We start from the raw sequence: 21,486 nt of genomic DNA, 5'->3' as shown, positions 1-21,486 counted from the left end.
CTTCAGATGGGCTTCTTTGTTATAAAGGTGGAATTTTTTTTTTTTTTTAATACCAATGCTGATTCAATCCTATGCCTGGTTAATGATAAGAGACGCGCATCACGTTAACGAAGATAATTTTAATATGTACGTAAGTGACGTGCACGACTTAAATTCGATTCCCCACATTACTGTTTATGAAAATGAATTATCCCGTCCCTGCTCGTGTCTTACTTTGTGCTCCATGAGTCAACAAAAATGAAAACGATCTAGGATTGATTCGTCCGCGAAGTTGGATGCTAACAGGACAAAATATACCTACCTATGAGTGCAACTCTCACCAATACCACTCTACATTACTCTAAGGCACAAAAAATAACTTATTAACTTAGTTTGCCTAATTCGGGGTTACATGGTGAGGAAACCTTTTCAAAAAAATTGACTGCTCGCAAGCTCCACGCCGTACGCATTGAGCTCCCAGCTTATCTTCCCATAAAATATTTAGCGACAGGCTTCGTACTATCCTTTATATTTGATTGATCATCGACGTCCCTTATCCAATTGAATTTGTCCCTTTTGTTAATGGCATACTTTAGTTTCAATGCCCTTTAGTCCAGCAATCTGTCCACTATTCCGAACTCCATCTGTCGTCTATTTCCTTACTGAACCCAAGAAAAGAAAATTGCTTTCGCAGAGGGTTCTCCTTTAAGTATGCGCCACTAGTTACAAAGTAATTTGATTTCATATTCTATCACAACATCTCATTTTCTATCTCAAGCTTAGAGCTTGGCGTGTCATCGTGCTTTATTAGAGTTATCCCATGTTGGTTGTGAAATGGATCGATACTCAATTTATAAATATGAAAAAAAATCTCATCCTATGAATTGATTTTTGTGGTTCGAGAGGCCCAAGACCACCTAATACTAAAGTGATCAACCTTTGAACAACTAAAGTACCAGGTTATAGTTTGTTGTCTCCTTTCTCTTTACTTTTTCATTGGAGTTTTTTATTTTATTTTTTATATATTATATTTCATTCTGTTTTCACTTTCTTATTCACTAAACTTTTATTTATTCGATCTGTATCCAGATTCTATTCACTCATGCACTTATTTTATCTTAGCTTATTTTATTTATTTCGGTCGCAAGCCAGTGCGCCACCCCTGTCCCTGTCCGACGAAGCTTCGAGGAAGCTTCATTCGATTCGAAATGAACGAGGAACCAAGGTGCATGAGGATACGAAGTCCTATTTGGGCAATAAATCCTTGTTTGTGGACCAAACTACTAATAAATTCTTCAATGCCTCATGGCGTCCGTGCTGGATAAGTACCCCACAACTTTGCATTTGTGTAAAATATCCCGATGGTGCGTCCCACTACCAATAGTAGCAATCCCCACTATAATCTTCTCTCATTGCCCCCTTGTGATCAAGTACGGTTCCGCTACAGCTATTCCGCATTTGTATATTTGCTTTCCTAGAGTTACTTTCAGGTTTGGGAAGCTCGAGAGGGGCAAGAAACAGAAGTTGCGTGGGAAAAATATTTTCAGAACTTCCCAAAGCAGCAGTTTTGAGATTATACCGTTCGTGGGAATTTTACTGTCATGAAAAGATGATTCTAAAATAATCCGCAAGCCGAGAAATTATATAGTTCTGGTGACAAATACATGTTTTTTATTCTTAGTTAAAAAGGTAAGTTTTGTAATATCGATATTATATAAATCAGTATCAACATATTTCGCATTTGTAAAAGAGAAAAGTACCAAAAAAGTCATAAACCTATTGCATTTGTACCAATTCAGTTATAAACTTTTTAATTGGACCAATTTAGTCATAAACCTTTTAATATTGATACTAATTTAATTCATCCAGTCAATTTTGGTCGGCTGGTGCTAACATGGACGTTGGCCGGTGGTTGGACTTTAACGTGGCAATTTTTAAGATTTTTTTTTTTATTAATGTTTTCAATTTTTCTTTTTCCTTTTCTTTTTCAACGGTGGCCAGCGGGCCTTAGAGGTGGCTTCACTCGATCTGCAGGTGAGACCGGGCTTGCCTAGGCCTTGCCGCGAGTGAAGGCAGCCTCGATCATGGTTGGCGAGGCCATGGCGGCCATCGCCGGGCGGAGGCGAGGGCCACGAAGCCCTCGCCAGCCACTGGCGAGGGTCGCAGCCCTTGGCCCTCACCTCTGCCCTGGCGATGGCTGCCATGGTCTTGCCAGCCATAGGCGAGGTTGCCCTCGCCTAGATTCGGGTGAAGTCGCCTCACCGGCGGCTTGGGAGAGGCCGGGCGAGGGCCACAACCCTCACTGGCGATAGGCGAGGGCTTCGCGGCCCTCGCCCAGTGGCTAGAAAAGAAAAAGAAAAGAAATAAATAAATAAATAAATAATTCGAAAAAATAATTAAAAAATCATAAAAATTGCTATGTCAAGCATTTGGCTACTAGCCGATGTCCACGTCAGCGTTGGTTGGCTAAAATTGGCCGGATGGACTGAATTGGTACCAATATTAAAATTTTTAGGACCAAATTTGTCCAATTGAAAATTTTAGAATTGAATTGGTATCAATACAATAGGTTTAAGACTTTTTTGGTACTTTCCCCATTTGTAAAATAAGAATTTGCCCATCCGGAAGAGGAATTTGTTGACACCAAAAAAATTTCTTAGTGTTCAGTTGACATTCTCGGATGCAACCGGCAAAGAGGTAACCGTTGAGGAAGAGGAGGCAACGTAAACTCAAGTAATGAAGTCGACAATCTTGAATACAACCATCAAATAGGCAATGGTCAAGGTAGTGGAATTGATAACTATCAAGTAGTGGAGTCAGTAACCGTCAAGTTGTTTAGTCCATAGCTATCAAGCAGTTGATTTGATAATCGATGATTAGTTGAGTCAATAACAATCTAGTAGTGGAGTTGATGTAACCATTTGTATAACTGCCGTTTATAGGCTATAAATATCCCAAGTGTTGAGTCGATAATTGATGATTAGCTAAGTCAATAACAATCTAGTACTATAGTCGATGGAACCGTTTGTATAGCTATTGTTTGTGGGTTGTGAATACCTTAAGTGTAATCTTTGTAAGGACCTTCAATCGATCACATATTTCATCGTTTTTTAGCAAATTAATCTTTATCTTAATTTTTTGCAACTTACATGGTTGATCGCTTGCCTCCAGTGTTCATACCTTTAATTTTCTTATCATCTACTTTCTTGTTAAAATCAACAAAGGAACCTTTTATGTGGGGAAGTTGGAACAAATGAATTTTTAAGACTTAGGTTGTTTCCTTTGTTTTTGTCTAAAACTGTTTACACTTGGTATATTAATTTACCCTATTATTCAATGTGTAACTGGGTAGAGATGGAAAATTAGTTCGATTCTCAATTCTATAGAACAATACTTGAGGTATCAATTGTCGACTTGACTAGACTTTATCAACATAGAAATGAATAGGTAGACTAGTTTGTTGCTTGGTTTTAAAATATTAAGAATATATCCCTTGTTTCACTCTTTGAAAGAAAATTTACAAATTTGATCTTTAATGGGTTGAAATTTAATTAAGAGAATAATTTGAAGGCCGAGACTTTGCTTAATTATTTCAATCGGCTACAAGGGTGTCTAAGTAAAAGCAATTGCTTAAATACAGAGATAAAGGGCCACATGAAGGCTTTATACAAAACGTGGCTTCAATAGAAGATATGAGTCAGATGATAAATCTCACCAAGATGAAATTCGGTAAGGAAAAATCAAATTTTCCGATGAGAAGGATGCAAATGATGACCATTGATTATCTAATTTTAAAGAATCGAATGATCGATATATTATGCAATCTTTTTAAAATGGGGCATATGTTAATACGAAAAATGTCTTAAGTGTTGACATTCTCAAAATGCAACTGACAAACAGGTAACTGTCAAGGAAGTAGAGGCAACATAACTTTCAAGTAATGAAGCCAATAATCTCGGATGCAACCTTCTAAGTGATAATTATCTAGATAATGGACTCAATAATCATCGAGTATTAAAGTCGGTAACGTCGAGTAGAGGAGTTGATTGAGTAATTAAGTCAATAACTACCAAGTAGTGAAGTTGATGTAATTGTTAAGTCATCATCAGTGTAGTGGAGTCAATAAAACCATTTGTGTAACCATCTCTTGTGGCCTATCAATACCTAAAAGAGTACTCTTTGTAAAGACCCGCAATCAATCACGGAACTCAACATTAAAATTATATTTATATTTATCTTTACTTTTCTGCAATTTACATAGTTGGCCATGATTACCTCCAATCTCCTAATGTTTACTTTTCTAGTAATTTACTTTCGCATCCTTTATTGATTCATTTATTGATACATCCATACTTTGTAAGGTTTTTCGTTGGTCATTTTTGGAGCGAAACAGAATTATAGGACATTACCTGACCCTTCTATGACAATAAAAGTTACATAAACTCATCCTACAAATTATATGACAAACTTAACTAACCGCAATGTAAAATTGGGTTCATGCGGGTAACATTATTTCTTAGAACACTGTATATCAATTTAATCCATTGAAAAGATGATGATAATGTCTCGTCTTTCCCATTCAATGGTCATTATGATGAATTCCTACTTGAATAAGTGGATTTGTGCATATTATTCAACTCCACATGTTGACACATAAAAAGTAAAAAAGTTTTAAACTTATTGTAATTATATCAATTCAGTCATAGATATTTCGCAATTGAACCAATTTAATTTTAAACATTTTGCAGCAATTATACTAATTCAGTCCATTTGGCCAATTTTGGCTAGCTGGTCGGCATTGGCTGTTGGCAAACACTGACGAGTGATATGAATAATTTTTAATAATTTTTAATTTTTTTTAGATCTGTTTATTTCCTTTTTCCTTGTCCTTTTTTCTTTCTTCTTTTCTTCGTTCTTTGCTTCTTTTCCCCATGGTAGCGGGCAAGCCTTCGGCAAGGCTACTTCGCCTAGATCTAGGCAAGACCAACCTCGCCATGGCCTCTCCTAGATCTGGGCAAGACTGTGCGAGGGCCACGACCCTCATCGGAGGCTTGCCGACCACTAAGAAAAAATGCAAATAAGGAAGAAAAGAAAAAAAAAAAAAAGAAAAATTAATTAGAAAATTTGAAAAAATAAAATATTATTGAAAATTGTCCATGTTCGCATTTGTCGGCGGGCGCTGGCTAGCCAAAACTAGCTAGATGAACTTAATTGACACAATTGCAAAGAGTTTAGGACTGAATTAGCAAAAAAAAAAAAAAGAAAGTTTAAAACTAAATTGGAACAATTGCAATATGTGACTTTTTGGTAGTTTTTCCCGAGCAACATAGATTATTTCAAATAAACAACGGTTGTCCAGGAATTAATTTATAAGTATGGGCAAATCAGTGGACTCATGCAAAAGAAAACTGTGTACTCATCTCAATGGCGGCTTATAAACAACGCTATTAATTGAAGTTGTTTCAGAAGACCATGTGCTGGGGTTGTTGACATTCTACACAAGTCCAGCTCCATTAATGTCCAACTATGCAACCTCCATTTCTTCCCCAAAACCAGAAGGGACAGGATGTGGAAACTTTTTTTTTTTTTTTTTGAGTATTAGTAATGGTTGACCCACTCAAAACCAAGGATAACTATAAAGTTTCAGCAATCAATTGCTCCGTCACTATTCACATGTCCATTACCAAACCGCCATTGTGCCAATTAGACAATTTGAAATTGGAAAGTTGATGGAACCCCAAGATAATTGGCTGGTGGTGAAGTGATGAATTAGGTCAACACATGGGCACCTCTCAGCCTCTATAAATGCGCCTCTCGATTTGCCAATCTCTTCATCCACCAAAGCAGCAGCAAATTTCACCTTGAGATTTGATCTTTTCCTTCTTTTTTCCTGGGTCTCTTTGTCTTGCTTGCTGTTTCTGTCGATGTCTTCCATCGGTGCAAGCTGTGCTAATGTCTATGTGATGAAGAAACGCCAAGAGGAGAAGCTCAAGAAACTGGAGGAAGAAGGACGGAAGAGAGATAAGAGCGATGGGGAAGACAAGGTTGGTGGCGATGGTAATGATTCCAACGGTAATTCTGGGTTTGCAAGGAACAAGAAAGTCCATCCTCATAATTCACAGGCATCGAATTCGGGCAAGGCAGGAGGGAGTTGAAGAACGTGGTGCTGAACGCGACACACTGTGGTGTCAAATGTGTTTGATTATGATAGTGCTAATTTTTCTCGTCAAGTGTTTATTGTCCTCTCTCTGACTTTGCTTGTGTGTATGGAAAATGCTTGTTTCCCTCGTACTCTGTTCTTGTATATAATGGCCTCAATCATTAGATTTGAGGCCTTTCCTCATATTACTCGTCAATAGAGAATATATTGTAGAGGGTAGACAACCGATTCAATTATCTCTTGGTACTCAATAATATTCAAATTTAAAGTGGGTTTTTGACAAAGTGCGAAAAATAATCCAAACGAACTTCATAATTGAGTAGTTAGTGACATTGGACAGTGCAATTATGACTAGCATTAACATAATTATCCTGATCGATAAGTGGATAATCATTATTAATAAGATGTTCAAATTGGTCTCCGCGCACTAGTGATTGTTGCTCGATGGGGGTGGAGAGTTCCCACCATCGTAGCCACCTTTCTTCTGACATCTCCAGATTCCGAACGCGATAAGAGATGAAGGATACAATAGGACTCCGAAGTCCAAACACAAATAAAGAAAGCTAATATTTCATTGTATTGAAGTTGGCGTTATGATAAGGCCATCGTGACATCACGTCCCTGTGCTACTAGAGGTTTTTCTTTTGAAAATTGTCTTCTTTTAACCAAGTATTTTAGCAAAATGTGACAGGGAGAATGAGTTTTTCAATCAACGCATTGTACGGCAATGGCAGAATCCCAGTATGTAAATGCTTAGCGTTCGATTATAAGTAATATTTTATTGGTTCTTTTGAATGGGAATTAATAACGGTTAATATCTTAAAAATTGTCAAATTTGTATGCCTATAACAAATTTATTCTAAATTAATTTTTTCATCACAAAAAACCCTAAGTTGATATATTTATGACAAATTTACCTCAAGTGACCACAAAAAACCCCAAATGAGTACATTTAATAATTTGATAGTAAAATTAATATACTAATCTATTGTCACATGTCATCCAATTCAATAATTTGATAGTAAAACTTAACGAAAATTAACGAATGATAAATTTATTATAAGTGTACCAATTTTGATAAATTTGTCAAAGGCATATCATTTTTGGGTTTTTAGTAGTCAAAAAATAAGTTTGGGGTAAATTTGTCACAAATGTATCAGTTTAAGATTTTTCAAGGTATTGACCCAATTAATAAAGGTTAAAATGTAGATTAAATTTCATCAACGTTGTTTAGTTTCAAGTATTGTTGTAAGAAAAATGTGATTGATGAATTGTTTGTCTAAAAACTTGTTAATAGTTTACCAACGTTTAAATTAAGTTATTAACGGTAATCTAATTATTTTGAAATTATCAACCGTTCTATTAAATGAGCAACTTTTATTTGTGTAACTGACCGAAGTGTTACTAATCTACCAACTCTTGTACGCTATTATTTACCTTAATTTGAGTAATTTACCAACTAGTTTTGGGTCATCTAATCTTATTTGAGTCATTTACTAATAACTATTTGATCATTTTAAAATTTCCTAAATATTGTAACAGATTATCGATTTGTATAACTTACTAGCGTTTCCAAGTTATGAACCCCTACACAAAATTACTAACTTTTTTCCATCAAAAGTACCAACTAGATTTATATTATTAATTCTGATTAAGTCATTTAGATATACTCATGTGGCCTCTCCTCGTTTCATTCTCACTATCCAAATAGTTGGCATTTTTAATAGCAACGAATGAACACAGAATCAGACACGAATGCACAGGGAGGCATTTCGTTGTAACATCCAAGAGGTTTTTAGTGAGGATATAGCATTTTATAACATGCGGGCACAACCAGATTTGGCTTGCAGATTGTGCAATAAAAGGTCCCAAGCAAACTCGAAATCGCCTGTAGATTGGGCTTTAATATATAAGAGAACCCAAATTTAATTTTTCGATGCAATCTGCACTGTAACATCATCACCCCCCGTTTCACAGATTTGACCGCAAAAACTAAGAGCTTTTTAAGTGGTAGACAATCCGTCGTAGTTGCTCGAGCCCATGTGAACGAAAAGGAAAGCAAGAGTGTACAAATTAAGGATTATCATTCGCGATAATCCGAAACTACCTTCTCCATTCATGATAGGACTATTACACCCAAACGCTGAGAAACATTCCTGGACGATATCGGGGCAAAGACGGAGAACCTATTCTAGTGTAACACTCGGCAATGTAAGGGATAAAAAAAGGCAAAAGAACGTTTTAGGTGTCAAAAGTTGGTACAAAGGAACACCTAAGTGCCAAAACTTACGAAAGTGCCGCTTTTTATGAAAGATAAGACACTTGAGTGCCACATCTGGCGAACCCCGCCAGAAATCTTACGTGGTATTTTTTTTATTAATTTTCTCGCTTACGTGGCTTGTTGGCAAGCTGACTCAGTAAAACACACACAAAAACGACGTCATTTTTGTATAATTTGAATTTGAATTTAAAAATTTTAAAAAATTCATTAAATTAAATTTAAAAGTAATAATAATAATAATAATAATAATAATAATAATAATAATAATAATAATAATAATAATAATAATAATAATATAATTTTTAAAAAGGTAAAAGGAGGAGGAGGAAGAGGAAGGCAAGGCGGCCGAGGGCTCAGCCCTCGCCGCTGTTGCTGCCTCCCTAATGTCGTTGGAAGGTGGGGGAGGCGTGGTCGGGGCCGCCGATTAAAAAGGTGGAGGAGGAGGAGGAAGGCAACTGGCGGTTGAGGGCTCAACCCTCGCCGCTGTTGCTGCCTCCCTAATGTCGTTGGAAGGTGGGGGAGGCGTGGTCGGGGCCGCCGAGCCCTAGCTGAGGGTCGGTGACCCTAGTTGATTGGGAGCAAGGGCTTGCGTGCCCTCGCCCAGATCTAGGACAAGGGCTCGCGGCCCTCACCCAGATCCGGCGAGGGTTGGTGGCCCTCGCTCGGCTAGACCAAAGGTTGCCGCTTGCTGGGGGTCGCCTAGATCTGGGACGAGGGCTCGTGGGCCCTCGCCGCTGGATGACTGGGGTCGCCAGGCTTGGAAACCCCTGTTGACCCTCCCCCCTTCATCGTCAACCCTTCTCAGCGGCAGTAGAGAGGCGTCGCTAACCTTTCCCGGTAGCGGTGGGGAGGTGGTGACAGCTAGGACTTGGTCCTCGAGTCGCCTCCCTCCTTTTTTTTAAAAAAATATTTTTATTTTTATTTTTAAATGACTTAAATAAATTTAGTTTTAAATTTAATTAATTAAATAAATATTTATTTATTTATCACGTTACCACCAAAACGACGTCATTTTGCATGCTGATCGCCGTCGTTTTGACACTATCAGCCACATTAGCATGCAAAACGGCGCCGTTTTACACTTACTGTGTCGAAAATTGTGCATGTCAAAATTTTGGCCGGATTGTTACTTAAGTGATCAATTTTGCTCTAATTTTGGCACTTAAGTATTACTTTCGTAACTTTTGGCACTTAAGTGTCCCTTTGTGCCAACTTTTGGTACTCTAGGGGTTCCGGTGTCGGATAAAAAAAATCCTAACCAACTATGACCACTTCCATTTTTGTTTTTCCTTCTGCAAATGTGTTCATGTGCCTTGTCGAGGCGATGGAGATGGTGTGGTTCATGGCATCGGGAAGAGCTCATTTACTAAGGCAAGCAAGTGCACCTCCTCCACCTGAAGAGACTAACATTGATTGCAGAACGTGGAAACTCAGTGAGGATGGCCTTGTTTTCTTCCTCAATGTGTTTGACTTGCTTGGAAGATAATAATAGAGATGCACGTGTAAGAGTTTTTATAATGTGGATTACATTAATTGATATTATAATTACCGTTTTATGGGATTGGTTTAAGGTGAGATAAAATGTTTCTTAATTAATTTAATATGAGGTTGGCTAGTGTGAGCCGAGTTGAGCTTGACTCGTAATGAGAGGGTCTGATTAGAAATTCTATAAATAGTGCTCAAGTTTCTCCTCTAACCTCACAAGTATCCTCATATAAGGAGCGTTTATCTGGCGCTAAAGGGTGAAGGGTCCGTCTTATTGAGCCAATGATACGAAGGGCAATAGAGGAGAATGATTTGTGCATGGATCATCGCTTTTCCACTTTCACATTAAGAACGATAAGTTCCAAAACAGGTGCACTCATCTTTCTATTCAATCATCTATGCTCTTGCAATCTATGAAATATTATAGCGTTTGAAAACTTATTGACTTACCTAAAGATCACAAGTTCATTAGTTGCAAATAGGCGTATAAAACTAAAAGGATTTCAAAGAAAAATTATGGAATTTAAAATTAAATTGATAGTTGAAGTTTTTATTCTGAAAGAGGGGTGGACAGTGAAGAAATATATATATATATTATTTCAAAGTGAACGTGGCATTAATAACTTATTTTTGATATGGAGTTACGTCAAATAAATACTGTCTTTTCAAATGGACACATTGATAACAATATATATGTATGTATGTATGTACTAAATTACTTTGTTTCTAATTGAACGAAATAACAACACTACGAAACTTTAATAATATTGTTTGGAAACTTGCTTAAAATTATGAATAAGACTTTTCAGTCTAAACACAAGTTTACTTGATATTTTTAGTGTATTTTTGCGTATTTTTCTTGTATTTTTCTGTGATTTTAGAAATACAGGAGGTGATTTACAGGTATGTTATCACACAAACATTATAATAGTGTGATTCGTTGATAATATATATAAAATTTAACTTTTATTAATAAATAAAGCAATGTAATTAGCATGATATGTGATTTTAATGATATATTGCCCCTATCACTAAAGCAAGAATCATATATATATATATATATATATATATATATATATATATGGTGTATGTAAGAAGCAAAGTTTATATCACTTGTATGAGAGAGTTTTAAGGATTCATTTGAGTAGTGACCTTGATTGGGTTTAAGGAATATTGGTCTCGTACGATGATTGAGATGTCTCATGGTCTAATGCGTAGTCATACTCCCCAAGGAGGTGAATGTGTATTAGTTCATGGAAAGATGCATGATTGATGATGTGGTAGAGGAATGACTGATTCTTGTGGTTCATATGTTCAAATGTGATGAATTCACGAAAATTAGAATATATTCTCATAACCGATATCATGTAGGAAGTGTATAATTATATGTCATGTATTTTGCCTAAATGTGATTATATGATTTTGCATGTAACTCTCTAGATGTGTACTTGTATATTAAGTTACACAGTACTCACATGATGCTAATTATATATATATTTCAGTCACATTATATGTAATTAATAATTCCATTATTATTGAGATTTTTACTAGTTTAAATTTTAAGTAGTGGAAATATGATTTTCTATTTGGTAAAAAAGCAATCGGATTTGCTTGTTATTCATGAAACTTTTTATTTAGGAACATTTGAAAAGTGTTTACCAACTAACTGCACTGTTAAAAGATGATAGAAGCTTTAATAGCTTCACATTATGTCTTATCTAATACCGAAATTAGAACACATCTACAAGGATTTTTTAACATAATGATATACACGTCTCATATACGGTTGAAAATATTGTTTCCAAAAGTTTTCTGTCTAAGGAATATTCTCACGCATATCTAAAGAAAGAGTAGAAAATGTGATAATGTCAATATTCTGTCTACTCTTAACGGTTATCTAAAGACTTATATAAATTATTATGGAAGTAAAATGACCGAGATAAAAAATAAAACAGTTAGAATTAGTCTTAAAAGTTGTCAGACCTAATAGTGGCGGTGAATATTTTGGCAAGTATGATAATGCTGAATAGCTCAAATGGTCATTTGTCAAATACTTGGTAAATTGCAGGGTGGTAACTGTCGACACCTAAATTTTTGCAAAAAAAAAAAAAAAAATCATTTTTGAAAAATGGAAAAATTGTTTTTCCAAAAAAATATTTCATATCAAATTCTCGCATATAGATTACCTAGGTGTTTAGTATAGTTTTTTTTTAATGGAAGATGTTTTCCTAAAAAAAAAAAGAAAAAAAGAAAAAAATTAATTAAATTAAAAAGAAGAAGAAGAAGTAAAAAAAAAAAAAAAAAAAAAAGAGAAGCAAGATGGGGCCAATGATCTAAATGTGATTAGTCAAGCATAGGAGGTCAAATTGTAATGAAAATGGCAAGTTGGGGCCAAAATGCAATTTTCAAAAGTTGAAGGGCCAATTTGAAAATTTTGTAAAATCTCGCCCAAGCCCTTAAATCATCATCTTGGTCCTCAATTAAGTTGAAATTGAACTTTGGCCAGGTCGAATCAATCAAATTGGGCCAAAAGGACCAAATTTGCATTGAATTGAGTATTTTGGGATTTTTTTGCAAAATCTAGTTGAGATATTAAACTACTATACTTGAGCTTGCTAATTGATAAAAAAATCTCAGCTAAATGCATGGATTAAAGCGCCCAAACCAGCTGACAAATCCCAATCCACAAGTTGGTCTGAATTCAGAGTTACTGAGCAAGCAACTTGGTGGCCCCACCATATCCTCCTCAGCTGCCTAAACAACCTGATCTTTGCACGTGATGGAAGACCATGATTAGTAGTACAAGTGAACAAAAATTTTCCAGGGATAAGTTGCTGAAAGCACGGGAAAGTCGCAGCAAAATCGGCACACTCAACATCTACAAAATTTGAAAATTTTGACCAAGTTAGAAAGTGGTTGGACTACTTAGTTGGTAGGCCTGGAAGGAGGGCAAAAAGCCGGTCAAGAGATCGTTTAATGCAGGGGATAAGATCTATGAAGCATGCTCGTTTGAGGGATAAGAGGGAGAGGACAAGAAGAACGAGACATAGCTCGCGATCGTGCCCCAAAGAACCCCTCAAAATCAACTCCAGAAAAATAAAAACCCATAAATTCTAGACCGGCCTAGAGAGAGAAAAGTGAAATTTTCACATACCTGCGACCAAAATTAGCCAAAACCTTCAATTAGAGAATGAAACTTCACTCAAAGATATTTCTATCCATAGGTTGCACGTCTCAAATGGAGTTCGGTAAGGTCTCCTAAAGCCCCCCGAAAACCACCCTCTTGGCAGGCCAAGGGAGTCCTAAGATTTTTCTAAGTGTTGACCCCGGTTGGTCACGAGCGAGGAAAAGCAAGTGTTTTTGAGAAAAGAGAGAGACAAATGAGGAAATACATGAGTTACAAGGAAAACTATAATAAATATAGTTTGGGTTTGTTTTAATTTTTTGACAAAAGAGGTTCGGAAGCCTAATTGTGGAGGTCAACGAAAACTTTTGTTGTCAGCTTTTTCTTCTGCAGATCTCACTTTCAATTAGAAGGAGCCATTTCCATGCGCCCCCCGGAGGATAATTTCTCATTTCTTCGACCAGGAGTAACTTGAAAACGAAACTAGGAAGCAAGGTAAGCATCTTAGATATATTTTTGTTTGAATTCGAACATTTTTTTTATCACGAAAATCAAGAGGAAAACTAGTCCTGAGAACTGATTTTCGAGGTTGAAATATTTCCCAGTGTTTAAAGCCTCTCCAATACCCCTACATGCTTGACTTGTTCCTCCCCCTTTGCATGCATTTTTGTCGTTGTGACTTTGATGGATGTTATATGGGAGTATACATAATGCATAGGACAACTCAGTTTAGTCTTTAAATCTCCTTGTGAACCATGAAACTGTCCATAATGTGAGCCAAAAACCAAGCCACTCCACATTGAGACATAGTTGGCCAGCATAGATCATGCATGTATACTTCTTGAAGGGTTCGTTTTAATGCGTCTGGTTAATCGTTTTCGGTGATCTTTGTTGTATTTGAAAGTAAATGTTACCTATTTTCATCTAGATGGAATGATATTTCATATAGATGTTGCATGTGATGGCTGTTGGGGCTTCAATATAAGCATATAATATGTTTGTTTAACCTGGGTTCAACACCAGATTTGCAAAACGGCCCCAACCCACATATTGGAGGTCGTTCTCAGCTTGGTTCTTGCATGTTCTAGGCTGTGATTTCTAGCTAAACATGTTCTTTGCATGTAATAGTATATCCTTGATACTTTTTTTTTACATGAGATTGCTTATGGGTCGAAATTGAAGGTCACGAACATGGCCCGAAGAAGTTGTTTTGAAGAGATTTGATGGAAGCCAAGTACTCGATAAAATGTCGGAACTAAGCTTCGATTTTGAGAGGGTTGATTTAAGTCTGATTATTGTGATATTCATGTGTTGTGTTGTTCAATGTTAGCATATTTCGGTTTAGGGGATTATTATTATTATTTTAAAAAATAAATAAATAAATCCAAAAAAAAATCCAAAATTTCAAAAATATAAAAGTGATAGATGGTATCAAATTAAGGCAAAAATGACATATATGAAATTTTATTAATTTTATAAGGTCATTTTTCCTAATTTAATGCTATTTTCATATTTTATAATCATTTTTTTTTGTAAATAATCCATTTTCCATAGATTAAAATTATTTAGAGTAGTTTCATGCATTTAGAGTAATATCATGCATATTTAAATTCCCATTTCGCTCACGGGGGTCTTGTCCCGGGGTGTGATAACAAGGCCATGTAATATTATTTGCCCGACTTGTATCGGGTCTTTCTTTTCCGCATTACTTTCAAGTCCTTTCAATTTTTTGGATGTTTATTTACTACACCGCTTTTCAATAATTTGAGTGTAAATTTCTTTTCTAAATTATGTTAGGATTAGTTTAGACATTTAAAAAAAAAATTACAAAAACATTTGCATGGACACTTAGTGGTTTCATAAAGATTATAATTGGTGATCAAGATTGTGTGGCCATTTAGATAAACAACATTCTAAGTTAGTGGTTCCGCAAGGGCGCTAATAGAAACATTGGTGTAAACAAGTTCCCGTTCCTAGAAATCTCTTATTGCGTAGAAATCGAGACAACACTCCCGTGTCTTGATTGGTTTCTAACCGACCCCAATAGGCCAGTGGCAACTCCTAGAATTACATAGGTTGTTAAGAACTAAAAAAACAAAAATCTAACGTTGCGCGAAGTATGGGCTTGGGAGAGCCTGTGCCTAATTTAGGGCCATTGGTCCGCCTCTTTAGGTAAATACCCCTAAACCTTCTTCATTTTTCCCCGAACGAAAAAGAGAGGTTGTGACAGTAACTTAATTTACTATGCTTGAAAATCTTGACAAAATAATTTGGCCGAAAGGCATAATTACACCAAAATGAACATGGTGATGAGTATGGATAGTAAGATTAATTTATCTGGTTTTCTGTGGGCTGATATTTTGAAAGCAACATTTTCACTTACAAAAATATGTTTCTTACCAAAGTTGTTTCCTAAACTTCTTTTGAGTTAAGAACTAGATGTAAATTTAACTTGAATTATATTAAAATATAGAAGTGTCATGCAGAAGTGAGAACATGACTACAATATCCACTACATGGTTGATTTAGTGACTTATATAATGTCATTTCTTATTCTCAATCAAGTATGTGATTAGATGCCATAACAGATAATATGCAATCTATGAAATATTATAGTGTTTGGGAACTTACTGACTTACTTAAAGATTACAATTTTATTAGTTGCAAATAGGTGTACAAAACTAAAAGGATTTCAAAAAAAAATTGTGGAATTTAAAGTTAAACTGGTAGCTAAAATTTTCACTCTGAAAGAGGGGTGGACAGTAAAGAAATATATATATTTTTAGATTCTTTCAGAGTGAATGTGACATTAATAACTTATTTTTTTATATGGAGTTACACCAAATAGATACTGTCTTTTCAAATGGACACATTGATAATAATATATATATATACTACAAGATCAGTGAGAATAAATTTATTTTTCTCATACTTTATGTACATAATATCTTGCTTACAAGTAGTGACCTTGAGGTATCTTTTGTTCTTTGCACTAAGTTTCATAAGGATTGTTCTCGCCATATATATGATTTATCTCAGAGGACATTTGCTAGAAATATTTAGGCTCCGTTCGTTTCACGGAAAATATCATGTTTCCGGAAAACATTTTCCTGGAAGTCATTTTCCAGGAAAATGACTCTATTTTCCGATGTTCGGCCAAAATCTTTTCAAAAGAGGAAATCTTTTTCCGCGATTTCAAGGGGGATTTTCCGTTGACCGTGTATTTTCCGCCATCCGAACACTGGAAATTTCGGAAAATATTTTCCTGTAAGTTATTTTCCGCGAAACAAATGGAGCCTTAATATACGTCACTGCAAGTCAAGAATTGCTCATGTCATTAAGGGTAATAGATCGAATCTATTACATTGACATTATTTAGATATTGAGAAAATCTAGTTAAATGGTGTACTTTGTGTCGGTGCACTTAAAAGTATAATGTATACTTAAATTTGCACTAAACTAAATATCGTTTTTGCAATGGGACTTCTAGGCAGACATCAATCAAATTCAAGACGTGATCACTGGGTTACTGCCAAGAAAATTTTAAGGTACTTAAAATAAGATAAGAGATTATATGCTGATTTACAAACATGTTCAATTCTTATAGTTAGTAGGATATTTAGACGTAAACTTTGCTGGATATTAGGATGACATGAGATCAATAACAGAATACATATTTTTGTTAGTAGGAAGTGCAGTAAATAAAATTCTATGTCATCTTCTACTATGTAAGCATAATTTGTAACATTCTTTTAGACTGTTACTTGGGCTATTAAATTTCGGAACCTCATTAAGGAGTTAATTGTTTTTAACTTTATGGATTGACCCATATATTTGTATTGAGACAATAAATTTGTAATATTTTTATTAACAACAGAGGTCTCGAGGGGTCTAAATATTTAGCAGTCAAATTTTTACCATAAAAAAACAGTACAGAAATGTGACGTTATAATATAACATATTTCCACAAATAATATAGTTGCAGATCCACTAATTAAAGGACTTCACTCTTATGTTCTTAAATGACATGTCATTAATATGAGTTTAAGAGTATCATGAGATGCTGTTGTTTAGTGGGAACTATTTTGATTTTACTCTAATAAAGTTTACTTCTATGTTCATTACACTTAGTAACGGTTTAATATGTATTAACTTTTGCATTTAATAAAATATTTTTGAATGTGTTTTCATTATGTTGAATACATATTGATAAAAGTCTCAAGGTATTGTATAAATCTTGAGTGAATGCTAGGAGCATCTAGTTATTAGCCTTGTGCATATGTTTTGTTATACATAAAAAAAAAATGTTAACCGTAAAGACAAGACATATGTAGGTTCATTGGAATCATAAATACATTGTCTAGTGGCATAAGTTTTTTGTGACGATTATGGTAAGAGAAATGTGACTGACAAATGGGATATCTTTATGAGAGATGTTATCCATTTGCCACACTACCATATTGAATTCATATCAATAAAGTTGAAAGCATTCGTGACCATGGAAGGCTTTGTGTGTATACATGCAGTTACCACCATGATTCGGTATTTGAGATTTTATGGGATGAGATTGACTATTAAGAATTATCTCTAAACCAAAGTGCGCACATATAATATAATTTCAATTAATATAATCCAAGTGGGAGAATGTAAGAGTTTTTCTAATGTGGACTACATTAATTGATATTATAATTTACCGTTTTATGGGGTTAGTCTAAGGTAAGATAGAATATTTCTTAATTAGTCTAATATGTGGTTGGCTAGTGTGGACCGAGTTAAGCCTAGCCCGTAAAGAGAGGGTCTAGTTGCAAACTCTATAAATAGTGTTAAAGTCTCTCCTCTAACCCTAATTTCTCACAAGTATCCTCACATAAGAAGCGTTTACCTAGCACTAAAGAGTGAGGGAAGAAGAAGAAGAAGAAGAAGAAGAAATGCTATACATGGGAGGTATCATTGGCTTGGAAGTAGTAAATATGTTGCGAGACTTATCAATACCCAGTCGATTCTTGATTCACATAAGATCATATTTAGGGATTTAAGGTCTCAATACCTATCTATCAAGCAAATTATGGAATATTGAATTACAAGCGAATCTATTGATTCACTACCAAATCTACTAATTCGATACATATCCATCAATTGTATTGATTTGTAATGTATAATGTCTTACCTTCTAACTTCATTTGTTTCATCGAAAATTTGATGTTCTTTAAAAATATTTTCCAAAAGGTCATTTTCTAGAAAAAAATGACATTTTTTTTTCTTTTGTGTTTGATTGAAATATAAAATGGATGGAATATTATTTTTCTTCATTTGGAAAGAAAATTTTGATTTGATTTTACTAAATAGATCGACATTTTCAAGTGCTAGCAATTTGCGCATGGACAGCCGAGGTACCGAGTAAGGCCACTGGGATACTAGGCCTATGCTTGAGTCTATCAAGATCAGGCCCGGGACCTCGGCACCCTAGCTTGGGTCCATCCAGGCTAGGCTCAGTACCCTCGTGCTTGTGCCCAAGACCCCAATGCCTAGGCCGAGTCTATCAAGGCTAGCCCCAAACTCCGACACCTATGCCTTGGCCAGTTCCATTGAGACGCCCTAGCACCAGATTCCATCCATGCAGAACATGCACACAACACGTGCATGACAATGCACAAAAAATCGTCACCGCTAGAGTAGTATAAATATTATTTTTCTCATGCAATTATAATTTAAGTAGAGATAGAAAGAGTCTTAAAGTTTTTCGAGCCATCTTTTATAATTTTGAATTTCCATAATGGATTTTGCTTCTTCTCTTCTTGTGGTTTTTTAGCAAGGGTTTTCTATGTAAATTCTTGTGTTCTCTTATTCTACTCAATTTTTATTTCGTTGTAATTTTCTGCATTGATCATAACAGCTCGCATGTAGTAAGGTTAGTAAATTTGCATTGCCACAAATTCAAGTCCACCAAGGAGGGAAATCAAGAATGATTCTCTACAAACTCTACTTCTTATAGATTGCTTCCATTTAAGTATGAAATCTGCAACTCAGGAAATCCCATCTTCTAATGGAAATCACTCAAGTCGTCCTTCTTTGGAAACTTGATTAGTTTTGAGTAGCCTTCAAGCCACAACGCCTTAAGATTTCTCAACCTATTAATACTAGATAGAAGGATTGCTAGTTTCTTGTAATATGTCAAATTCACATCCTCCAAAGAGACAAGATTTTTTATGGATGTAAGAAATTCTCTATTGACTCCTTTCTAAATCAAGTCTTCTCAAGCCTTTTAAGTTTATTTGTAATATTAGTGAATCTTCACAATTTTGAACAGTTATTAACACTGAGATGTTGAAGATTTTAAGGACCAGAGCACATCGGAGAGATGCTCCTAAGTTTTTGCACCCATGGAGATCTAAATCTCAAGACATATAATATTGGTCCGGAGTACAAACCACCGACTGTCATTCATTGAAGTAAATGAACTTCCATTTTTTTAAAGTCTCACAAGAAACTACTGGTCTGTCTGTCCATGTACAGGGTATTTTCATTTACAAAAAATTTCACACGTCATAAAAACATTATTGACAACATGATCAAGTAAATATGCAACTTTAATTGTTTCGGCACTACTGAGATGTTGGTATTCTGCAGATCTAATCCAACTAACTTCTTTGGACCATCTCTAAATTATGGAATCAAGGCACAATGAGGCCACTCAAGCCACTTCAATTCATTAGGGAAATAGATGGGTCTTTGGAAAGAATTATGCACAAGATGTAGGATGAGCAAACTCAACTTTCTAATATTTGTGAAAGCATTAGGACCAACATACAATGTTGGGAAAAATATCCTTTGCATAGTCCTCCTGTCGATGGTAACCTACTTTTGGCACGTCATTGATTTTCTTGTCAAACTTTGGCAATTTTTTTGCAGGATGCTTTTCCATTTATCTTCTCCTCTACCACACAATGAAGAACTAACACCCCAAGAGCCAAAGGAAGGCCACTGGCATAATGCAAAGCACCATCAACAAGTTTGCTGCTTTTTTCTATATTTGGACTTCCCCAAAAAGCATGCTTTTCAAAAAGTTCAAGAGGTTAACCATTCTTGAGAGCTATAACTTCTTATATATGATCCCGACCTACCCCATGAAATGTTAGCAGATGCCTATTGCGGAATACAACACTGAAAGCTAATCCAATACTTCTTGTACAAGCCTTTTGAAGTCATAAAGATTTTTCAATGAGTCTCTTCAGAAAATGTGTGTGGAACATGTGCACACTAGCACGGTGTGTGCACGATGCGTGCACAACAATGCACAAAGAATTGTCACCGCTTAAACAGTATAAATATTGTTTTTCTCATGTAATTATAAATCAAGTAGGGACAGAAATCAGGATGCAAATATAGTAAATCTTTCATGTAATTATAATTTTTCCATGAGTCTTAAGGTTTTTCAAGCCACTTTTTGTAATCTTTGAATTTTCATAGTAAATCTTGCTTCTCCTCTCCCTGTAGTTTTCAGCAAGGGTTTTCAACATACATCTGTGTGTTTATTTATTCTTCTCAATTTCAATTTTCTTGTAATTTCCAGATTGATCTTAACAACATTGTATTGGGTCTATATGCTCAAGGTCCCTTAACGTCATGTGGAAGTTTCAATTACATTTTCTTAGATCCAAAACAATCTCAAAATCAGGATACAAATATAGTAAGATCTACATTCCACGTAACGATCACACATTTGGATCTAAAAAGTAGAATCAAACACAACTACACATAGGGCCATGGCTAGAATTAAGTATGGTTCTAGGGTAGAATCTGAAATATAAGAATGAGACCAGTTGGAACTTGTTTGATTCCAAGTTCCAAGGTATGTATGTATGGTATGTTTAGGTTGCAAAAATTGGAGAATCTATTTCAACGAGTAGGTTCTAGGTTCTAAGTTGGTAAAACTTGGAACTTGGAACTTGAAACAAGTTTTTGTGTTTTTTTTTGTCTGTCTTCACGCAATCCTAAGGTATTCCATAGCATTCGATGGTGAATGTATAATCCGGAATCGCTTGTCTAAACTTTCATTTTATGATTGAGACTTTTACTTTATTCATATTTCATATTTTTCATGTGTCTAAGTTATAGTCAATGAATTATAGCAGCAAATGGTAGTCATTAAAAGTGATAATTCACTCTAATCGGTTAATCAATAATATAGGTAGAACTTAGGTAGTCTTTAGAACTTGTGACAGGGTAAGTTCTAAGTTTCAAGATATGAAAGATAAGTCCCGAATTCTAAAAAATGAGAAATTTGTTCCAATAAGTAGGTTAATGGTTCTAAGTAGAATCTGTATGGAACCTAAAACCGTTCATTCCTAGTCATAGCAAAGCAACTAGAGTTCACCAGCAGCAAAAGACTGACTTACTTGAAACCATGGCCAACCACCGTAGTGGCTCCAATGACTATATCCTCCACCACTTTGGAAA

This window comes from Eucalyptus grandis, chromosome 8 (assembly GCF_016545825.1).
Source record: "Eucalyptus grandis isolate ANBG69807.140 chromosome 8, ASM1654582v1, whole genome shotgun sequence".
Taxonomy (NCBI): Eukaryota; Viridiplantae; Streptophyta; class Magnoliopsida; order Myrtales; family Myrtaceae; genus Eucalyptus; species Eucalyptus grandis.
This window is presented reverse-complemented; position numbering follows the sequence as displayed.